The sequence below is a fragment of the Mus caroli genome, chromosome 6, assembly GCF_900094665.2.
Source record: "Mus caroli chromosome 6, CAROLI_EIJ_v1.1, whole genome shotgun sequence".
In the NCBI taxonomy this organism is placed as follows: domain Eukaryota; kingdom Metazoa; phylum Chordata; class Mammalia; order Rodentia; family Muridae; genus Mus; species Mus caroli.
The window spans coordinates 2,301,470-2,312,360 of NC_034575.1; the positions used below are offsets into that span (position 1 = coordinate 2,301,470).

General features: G+C 40.9%; 1 protein-coding gene across 6 annotated transcripts in view; it reads left to right on the forward strand.

Annotated features, from left to right (window-relative positions):
* The window catches only part of Dync1i1 (dynein cytoplasmic 1 intermediate chain 1), a 305,446-nt gene that overhangs the window by 144,547 nt on the left and 150,008 nt on the right, over positions 1–10,891 (forward strand). The window lies entirely within an intron of this gene.

The following is a 10,891-nucleotide window of genomic DNA, read 5'->3' on the forward strand; positions in this document are numbered from 1 at the left end:
CCTGCATGAGGCCCTGGAGACAGATGCACTCCCAGTGACCTGTATGGAAGCTCCTGCTGCTGCTGCTGCTGCTGCTGCTGCTACTACCTTGTAACCAGTCTCTAGATAAGAAAAATATCAGGGAAATCCAGAATCCCTCTTTAGTTCTTATTTACCCTGGGAGTAACTCTTTTCCTGCCCTTTATCGTCACAAATTAGTTTAGACTGCAATGGAACGTTCTGGAAACTAAATCCAATCCTGTACATGCCTTTGTTTCTGACGTCTTTCACTTAACACAATGTCTGTGATGCATTCATGCTCTGTGTGCTTGAAGTTCTTTCTTCTGAACAGATCATATGCAACTACATGGATATAGATCATATTCAACTACATGGATATAGATCATATGCAACTACATGGATATAGATCATATGCAACTACATGGATATAGATCATATGCAACTACATGGATATACCCATATTTGTTCTCCATTCTTCTGTCCGTTGGCATTGGGAAACAAAAGCCTTGTGAATTGAATTGGACACGACTGTCTGTCTATCAGGGAAACAGTTCCCCCACTCAGGCCTACAGGGAATAACTCTATCAAATCCAGACCCTACCCAGGGAACCCTGAGAAAGGGGAGGCATACTGTAAGAGCCAGGAGGGATTGAAAACACCAAGAAAGCAAGGTCCTCTTAGTTAACATGCTCAAAGCTGATAGGATCTCACAGAGACTGAGGCAGCATACGTAGGGCCTGCATGGGGCTTTACTGGGGATGGGGTGGAGGTCCCTTGCATATATATTATGGCTTCCAGATTAGTGTTTTAGATGGATTCCTGAATGTTTAACAAATGGGTCTCTGATTCTTGTGCCTTCTTCTGGGTTCTTTTCTTTCTGTTAGTTTGGTTTGTTCAATTCCAATGCGTAGGTGTTTGCTTTATCTTATATTTCATTTTATTATTAACCCATAGAAGCCTGTTCTTCTCTAATGAAAGGCAGAAATGTAGTGGATCTGGATGCAAGGGGAAGGCGGAGATGAGCTGGGTGGAGTAGAGGCAAGGAAAGGTAAAAAAAAAAAAAAAGAAAAGAAAAAGAAACTGAGGAAAAGGGATAGAATAGATAATCGAATGTGTATCCACCAAAATGTCTGCTCTGACACCTCACCCTATGGGAAAGAGCACCGAGGGATGATATCTCGTGCCTACATCCGGCACATCGCCCCCAGTTGGGGTGGACTGTTTGCTGCACCTAGGAGCCGTTTATTCTGTAGCCCAGCCATTCATGAAATTGGTGAAAATCAGACAGAGATCCTTGGACAGCCTGGTGTTTTGAGACTTTTTTTTTTTTTGAGTGTGTTTTACTGGTGATCGTCATGATGGGGGTGGGGATTGTAATCCCTTGTCAGTCTAACTTGGTGCCAGAGTCTTCACTTCTGACACCGAGACACCGTCGAAAATGTCTTTCAGAGGATTTCACTAGCATTTCTGTGACTTGTTTGCCAATAAATACTGAAATGGCATTTTGTCTTATATTTTGATGTCATTGCTTTAATGGGTGACTGTCTGCATGCTCCCCCACCCCCACCCAACACAGATGGCTTTTCCTCCTTTCTGAAGGAGGTTTCTAGGAGTTGGGAGGTGTGAACTTCGGGTTCACACTTTAAAAGGTAAGCTGAACCTCTAGAAACAATAATATCATTATTTGCTGTCTGTGTTAATGATCCCAGTTACAAAGCTTGTTTTTTCATTAATCTGCAATGATGTTTTCTTTTAATTTTTTTCTCCCTCTTCCTTGCTTCCTCCCTCTCTTTCTCTGTGTGGAGTGGATGTGGAGGGTATTTTGCATGCATATATATGTATATACATATATATATATATATATGCTGCATATATATGTATATAGTATGTATATAATATATATATATATGTATATATATATATGTATATATATATATATGCACTATATGCATGCAATGCCTGCAGAGGTCAGTAGTGTTAGATCCCCTGGCAACTTTGAGCTGCCATGTGAGTGTTGGAAATTGAACCCCAGTCCATTTGTAGAGCAGCCTTAACCCCTAAGCCATCTCTTTAGCACTGGAATGTGCTTTTGATACAAGATTTAAAATGAAATGTAACACAGTGCAGCTTGTTCTATCATTTACTTGAGAGGCCAATTGTCCATGATCTTCTCTGAGTGGGATTCTATCTCAGTGGTCTGTGCTTTTTTAATTCTGCAGGCTCTGAGCTGCAATAATTTTGTGTGCATAGGAGAACGAATAGGAGAACAAACCCTGGCATGTTTCTGGCAGGAACATTGCTTCTTGTGATTTTAAAAACATGGTCAAAAACAGAATATTGATACTTCAGATACCAACAGAAATGGTTTAAAACATTATTGCAATTGCTCCTAATTATATAAATAAGTTGTGAATCAATGTTAAGTGGAGAAAAAAATGTAACACTAGAAGTAAGAGAACGTTTTCCTTGACCAGTCCTCTTCGGCTCTGTTTTGTTGCTGTTGTTTTGTTTGTTTGTTTGTTTGTTTGTTTGTTTTTAGAATGAGAAAGCCTTTCCCAGGCTAGTCTACATATTTCTAAATCAGCAGCTGAGCCAAGGCCAACCAGACTCCCACATTTGTTTAAAATTTGGTTGAAATACAGTTTAGATGTCTCTGGATGCTCCCACAGTGTAAGAGCTGAGCAGCGTAGCTCCAAGAGAGAGCGCACAGTCCACGCTGCTGGAAGGTAATGCAGAGTGGACGTTTGCAGAAAGTTTGTTGTCCCTGCTCCAGCTTTGTTTTGCTTTGCTTTGCTTTGCTTTGGTTTTCAAACAGAGTCTCTATGTAGCATGTCCTTGATCACCAGACCACTCCTGGATGCTATGATTGTAGACCTGTACCATCATACCTGGCTGAGATATTTTTCTTTACATCTTCATACACTTGAACTAATGTGGAATTTGTAAGTCATATCAGATCATCCTGTATTGTTCAATACTTGGCTTTTTGTCCCTGTACCTCCACAATTATTTGGAAAACTATATTAACAATTATAGAAGTTAATGTGCTAACCCTGCTACTGTGAAGGAAAGAGGATTAATAAACCCAGTCTGAATCTCAAAATCAGACAGCAAGCATGATGTAAGGAAAACATTTTGTTTTAATTTCCAGCCAGAGCCTCTGTTCAAGGCAGATCTGAGGAGAGTGTCAAGATTGAAGCACCTGTGTTAGAAACATGAAAATTTTGAACACCAAAATTTCTAAGAACTTGCACCAGCTGAACCTGCTCAGTGTTTTCTTTGGACTCTGAGCCTTGCACACATTAAGTGATGTATGATAAACCTCTGTGGGAGGCTGGAAGCATGACTTAGCTCGTCTCCCCGTAGCCTCTTCAGTGTCCTCCACTGGAAATGCCTTCTTTTTATAATTCAAGTGGAATGCAACCAACAGGAGCTCATCAGTCAAAACTCATAGAGTCTATCAGGGCATTTGAAGAACTTTTGAAAACATGATTTAATATGAGAAAAATCTATTTCAGTAATGTCACTTCTGACCTTGTATTGGTTGTTGCCCTCCTAGCAACCCAGCAAAACGAGTCTGACTGATTGATGGCCTGGCAGTTTGGAAATCTGTGCATTGGCAACGCTAGAGTCTCTGTGTGCATTGCAGAGTCAATGGAGCGCTGGTGTAAAAGTCACTGGTAGAACATTTGTCTAAGCAGCACAAAGCCTTGGGCTATGTTTCCAGATTTCCCACAATGTGTGTGTGTGTGTCGGTGTGTGCATGTGAGTGACTTAGATTCAGAGGTAGTCATCTTAGCATGTTCATGCGACTTGCATACTCATGTGCTTTGTGCATGAAATGTTCCTTTAAAGGATGCACACATTGAAGGCTTGGTTCTCTGATACAATAATTTGAAGTTAGGCTTTTGGGAAGTGATTGCATCATACTTCTGACCTGATCTATGAGCTAATCCACTGACCAACTTGTAATAAACTTGTAATAAAAAAAACCAATTTGATGGTTGCTATTCAAAGGTGATGAAAACTAAGAGGCTGGATCTAACTGAAGGAGGCAGACCACTGTGGGTGTGTCTCTGAAGGATGGAGCTTATTTCTGGCCCTTCTGCTCTTGTACTCTCCACTGTCTTGCCCTTCCACCACAAAGATTTATCCTCTACAGGGAGCCAGAAATGATGGAATCAAGGGTTCATGGACCGCAACTCCTAGACCTTTAAGGCAAAATGTATCCCCCCTTCTAGGATGGTTTCTTCAAGTGTCTTGTCACAAGGACAAAAATGTCTAACATGCATCACAAAGCTTTAAACCAACATAAAAATGTAATATTTTAGAACTGTAAGAAAATTGTTTGCTTCTACTAAAGAAATAACCATAAACAGTCAGGTGAATTAACATTTTTCAAGGCTTAGATGTAGCGACCAACCACTGATGAGACCTTCATTTTCACAAACACATGGCTTTCAAATACAGTGTAATGTTCATTCATGAGGGGTACACCATTTGAATCCAAAATCCTGTAGAGGATATATGAAACTGCACAAAAGGGAGTGATATGCAATTGAACAGCACAAAATCACGTAAACCTTTAGAGTTAATGAAACTCCCGCCTTCAGGCTGTCTTTGCTATGCCTCCCACACTTTCCCTCTGTCACTGTTGTTCACGAGATTTATTTTCAGCCTGGTGGTGGTGAAGGAAGAAACACAAAATGCAACCTGATACTCAGAGAATGACTTATTCTTAATTCATAAATTCAGTCTTGGGTCACTTGTGATGCCAAAGAGAGACTTACTTAGAAAACAATCACAGCTCACAGTCGCTAGAGTAGGTAGAGGGTTTTGCCAGTGAAAACTGCCTCTATGCACGTGCCCGCAGTAACTGCCTGGTGGTCTTGGAGCAGAAGGATAAAAGGGAAACAATTAAGGTGAACTCAGCCATTTAGTTTCTTGGCCTAAAAACCATAGAGATCAGGGGAAAGCAGTTGGAAGACAGCTAGCTGGCCCTACCAATGTCGATGACTACAAGGGAAAAAAACAATGTGGGCATTTTGTCAGAGGCACAGGAGGACACTGAGTGCCACTGACTTCTCATGAGGTGCATGGTGTGTGGCTAGTGCTAGAGGGTGCATCATAAAATACAGGCAAGATCTTTGTTTTCCAAATTATAGCCATGGTTTACAAGAACAAGACAAACACATCATAATGAGCATCCACATGGGAATATCTTTCTTGTCGTTCTAGGACCAAGATTTTTAAGCCCTCTCTTATATAAAACAGTGGCTGAATGAATAAATGAAAGCCAAAGTAGGTTGAGGCGGGGGGTGGGGGTGCGGGGCTCAGCTAGTAAAAGAGCTTGGTGCACAACCCAGTGACCTGAGTTTTCTTCCTGGAAGTAATGATAGAAGGAAAAAGTTAATTCCTGAAGGCTGTCCTCTGACTTCCACTCACACACTATGGAAAACGTGCAGCTTTGCTCACCCCACACACCACATGCATGTGCACACACACAACCAATGATAATAATAAATGAAGTCTTTAAAAGGTTATGGTATGGGCTGGAGAGATGGTTCAGTGGTTAAGAGCACTGTCTGCTCTTCCAGAGGTCCTGAGTTCAATTCCCAGCAACCACATGGTAGCTCACAATCATCTGTAATGGGATCTAATGCCCTCTTCTGATGTGTCTGAAGACAGCTACAGTATACTCACACATAAAATAAATAAGTGATTCATTTTTTAAAATGTTATGCTGTTATTTGGGCTTTATAAAAAGAAAAATCCACACAATTCGCAGTATAAAACACCATAGTCACACAATAAAAGGCTCAGAGATCAGGAAAAGGACTTTACCAAGTACCAGTTTTGTTGCTTTTGTTCGATTCTTGGGTTTTACTTACAAATTTTAAAGATCCTGTTTGACTCTCTTTGTCCGTTTCAAATTTAACGGTATTACCTGTTACTATCACTTAAGTATTAAACTCCATTTTTAATACTAACATTTTAAAAGTTAAGAAAATGTACACGGAGTGATAATTTTAAAAGGAAAACAGAGAAACATCTCAGCATGAGAAGATCACTAAGACATTTTTAAGTTTCTGTCTGGTTTGGTTAGGTTGTGCTATGTGTTGTATGGGTGGCCAGCAAGTGACCTATGTACAACATAGTTTTTAAACATGCATGTGCTACTTGGAATACAGGAGTGACGAGCTAAAGCAGGGTCCTAGAAATTACTCACAGCGCTTGACAGACGGTCAGTGCTGCTTCTCCTCTCTCCCAGCCTCTGGTCACGGTGGATCCATTCTTAGACTCTATGAACTTAACTATTGAGATGCCACATTCTAGTCAAACCATGTTGGACTCAAACACTACTATTTGACACATCAATCCATACTGATGTGTAATGTAGAATTTCCTTTTTGGAGACTAAATAAATAGGATTCTGTCTTGCATCTATGCACATTGTCTTATTGTTTCACCTCTACCTAACTTTCCAAATATTCAATGTCTTCACTCTTGGCTACATTGAATAGGGCAGCAATTATCCCGAACATACTAATCTCTCTTTAAAATCCTGATTAAAATTCTTTGTGGTAAGTATCCAGATATAGGGTGGCTAGATCATATAGAAATTCTATTTATTTATTTATCTATTTGTCTATTTAGGAGGAACTGTCAGTTTCTTCACACGGTGGCGTTTCCAATGGCTCTGTGCAGAGAGAGCCAGTCAAAAAGTATCTGCATACATAACAATGACAACGTAGTAAAAAAGCAACCTAAGAACGAATTATGAGAATTTGGAGAGCTGGCTCAGTGGCGAGGAGTGCTTGCTGGTCTTCCATGTGAGGTGGCTCACAGGAAATCTTACTATTACTAGGTCCCAGCTCCTTCTGTGCCTGAGGCATTTCTTACGTGTGTATAACTTCGTGTGCTTCTAAATTCCCTCCCGGTGAGACCTTAGCTATTTGTTATGCTTTCTTAGTCAGTCTGTCAGGGAGACCTTCCTCTCACTTGCATTAGCTCAGAAGAACATTTTTATCTAGATGTATAGAGCTTACATATAACAAATTGGCTGTGTATCTCTCTGCTCACTGATACTTGATTTAGCAGACTAATCTGCTAAGCACCTACTTCTCACGTTATAATAACATTCATGGCAGCAGTGACTTTGATAAAGTTTCTGAGTCTCCAAAGACAGGAGCCGATTGCTTGCAGCTACATGACATCGAGCTAATGCAATAAAAAATTATTCTCATGTTGATAAGATAAATGTTATTTGAAAGTAGGGGGGAAGTGTTACTAAGTTAAGAAAACACAGAATTCGCAGACATGCTGACTTGTGCTTTTGGAATGTAGATTCTTTCTACTCTGATATCGTTTTGAATTTGGTAACTTAACATAAAAAAGTCCCTTCATATTCAAATGATGGTTCTACTACTTTTCAACTTTAGGGAGCTTATATGGACCATGAAGTACATATCAAAATCTCATAGGGATGTTATAAATATTCAATAGGAGCATGCACAGAAAGATTTTTGTAAACTGTAAGAGTTGGTGGAGTGGTAAGGACAATGGTGTAAGGTGGTGGACTTGGTAGCATATAGCAACAACAGAGAGAGTAATCAAGGGAAAAGAAACCTTGATAAAAAGCAACTTGCTGAGATATTTATTTTAGGGATAAATTTCCCGAGGAACCCCTGGTCTCAACCCAATGCATTCATGATAATGTATTTTTAGGGACTGTACAAACCACTGTAAAATAAAGTTTATATACATGAAGATGTGGGAAAGAGGTGTATAACTTGCCCCTAGAATTCAATTATGAGAATCAATATTTATCTTACAATTCAGTCTTTCTAGGAAAGGTCCTATTCTATATAAATCACAACAATTTAATAGTAAGGCTTGCGCCTTCTAAAGAAGGACTTTCTACTAAATGTACAGATCTCCAATTTTTCTCAGTAGTACTAATTTTGCACAAGTATTTCTCCAATTTGAATTCATTTTTTCTGTCACTCTTGTCTTGATTATCATGGAGAAAAGTACTCTCTATAAATAAGTGACATGAAATCGCTGTAAGATGAGCTATCGCATATAAATTCACTTCAGAATCCCATTTTGTGATTTCCCCCCTTTCTTAAAAAAAAAAAAAAAAAAAACGTACAATGGACTCATTTCTACAGGTTAAATTATCATCATTTACTTTCTTAACATTAAACAGCTAGCAATTTGTCACCCGAAAGACTTCTAATACAAGTATAAAGTAGGGATTTATATAGTGGGGCATGCTTGTTGTCCCAGCACTCAAAGGCTAAAGCAGGAGGGTTGTGAGTTCTAGGGTAGACTAGGCTACATAGCATACATAGCAAGAATGAAGCTGAGTAGCAATAACCAGAAACCAACCAAACAAAAAATACCGTTTCGGATGTGATCTTTGTATAGGAATCAAGAACGTGAGCGGAAGTTCCATTTGGGAGTAAACATCAAGGAATAAATTAAAGAACGGGGACTTATATAATGGGAGAGTGGGTCACTGTGTAGCTCGGGCTGGCCTGGAAGTTGTGCTCTTGCTTCAGCCTCCTGCATGCTAGCCCACAGCTCTGCACCAGTTTGCTGGATCAGCAATGCTTTAATGGTGGATGGTTTTATACCGAAGCTCAGTGTCCTCATCAGGCTTAGGAGATAATGCCACAATGTCACTTGCATTTTTAACCATAAAGTCTCTTCTGTTAGTTCTTCCCAAGCTACGGGTCTTCCTCCGATCTGTAAACTGATTCTCTGTGGGAGGGGATGTGGTTCAAGGTACAGCAAAGATAGGTGAGCTGGAGAAAATAAGAACTTTGTAGGAAGCTCAAAGTCACATGCGTGCTAAGATGAGTGTGGGCATGGTGAACATGCCCATGTACCGCCTGTGCTGCTAGGAACACGTGGTCAGAAAGTGCAGCTCAGGAGAGCCGTTTCAGGGTCTACTCCTATGCACATGAATCCCTTCTGGAATTCTCACCTTCGGCCCTCACAAGGGCAAGTATCCTTGATGCATCCGATCCTTGACTGTTGTGGGACAAATCAGTTAGAGGTGGAAACAAGAGACTGGGCAAAGCCAGTTCCTGCACATTGAAGCTGTGCCTCTCGGTGGCCGTGGGCCTCAGCCTGATCTTCAAGGCACTTGACTTTTAATGAAGGATTGATTTTCTGGGAATAACCTTCCTGGTGTTGTAAGAAATCCAGGGAGATGGCTAGAACCGGCACATGAGCCCTGCTGTTCCCTTGCTGGGTTCCCTTTAAATGCTCAGCGGGAAGTCACTCAGCTGGCGTTCTCAGCACCATGTTAAGAGGGTTTTGTTTTTGTTCTGGGCCATGGCTAGGAACTAAGATGGAAACAGGCTGTTTTCAGCTTACATACTCCTTCTTCTCCTCTGAACTCCAACATCCGTAGGAACTACTGAGTACTTCAGTGCAGGAGGTTTCAGTGAATGCGGCCAAGCGCTCTACCTGTTAGATTTTCTGTTGACATGACTGTTAAGCAGGGGCCTTCCCTAGCTTGCCATAGCAAGCTCTGATCTCCAGGTGTGTTTGCTTTATACTCGTCTCCATTCCCCCTTTTAGAAATGCTTACCACGGCCAGGCCGTTTAGCTCTCCCCCCTCCCCCTTTTCTTTTCATTAAAAAAAATGTAGCACAAAAAAAGAAATAGGGAAAACGGTTGCTTAGAAAACCTAAGGGCTCCGTTAGACTTTTGTATGTCTAGAAGGATTCAGAGAGAGGAAACACTTGGGACATATTATACTAACAAACACTAGACATGAAGGTGACACGGCTCCCTGTTCTCTGGACATAGCTTCAAAGTGCTATATTTGAATTTAATTTTTTGGGGGGAGGAGCAAAGCAGATAAACTTTTTTGTTTACTTTTTTTTGAAGACTAATTTGGTCTGTTTTGGATCCCGCTACATCTCCTTCTTTGACTCCTAGCTGAAATATGCCTCCCTGTCGAATGTCTGAAGAGCAAAGCTTCTCAGTTGTTCTGATCCGTCGGTGCCATTGAACCTGTACAGAACAGCTCATGTTACCCATTAGCAATCAGGAACCCTGAGTGTCCTTTGGCATTGTTTTGGTTTTACAGTTGTAGTTCTCTGGTGGGCCTTTACAAAATTGTCCCAACAATCCTGGGCAGAAAGGCAGGAATTAAGAACTAATTCAAGGGCTGGAGAGATGGCTCAGTGGTTAAGAGCACCGACTGCTCTTCTGAAGGTCCTGAGTTCAAATCCATCTGTAATGAGATCTGACACCCTCTTCCGGTGCATCTGAAGACAGATACAGTGTACTTAGATATAATAATTAATAAATCTTTAAAAAGAAAAGAATATAAAATAAAATAAAATAAAATAAAATAAAATAAAATAAAAGGACCAATTCAAGAGCAAGAATGAAGAGAAATGTGAGAAGGAATACCACAGACAACTGGAAACGATAAACTGTAACCAATCATGAGCTGGCTTAACACCCAGGACCAAATCCAGCTCAGAAACACCACCAACAGCACATGGGTAAAATGCAGCCTTGAAGATGGATGATATTGGCCAAAGGTGGGATTATCATGACACAGGGCTGTGAATCGATCCTCTGTAGAAGGTCCCTCCGTTTCCTCTGGTCTTTGTCTCCCTGTGAGTAGCCATAGAACTTGCCAAATAAACAGTTCTAGTGAGCTAAGAATGAGCAGGGCTAAGACTGAGCAGGGCTAAGACTGAGCAGGGCTAAGACTGAGCAGGGCTAAGACTGAGCAGGGCTAAGGATGAGCAGGGCTAAGGATGAGCAGGGCTAAGGATGAGCAGGGCTAAGGATGAGCAGGGCTAAGGATGAGCAGGGCTAAGACTGAGCAGGGCTAAGACTGAGCAGGGCTAAG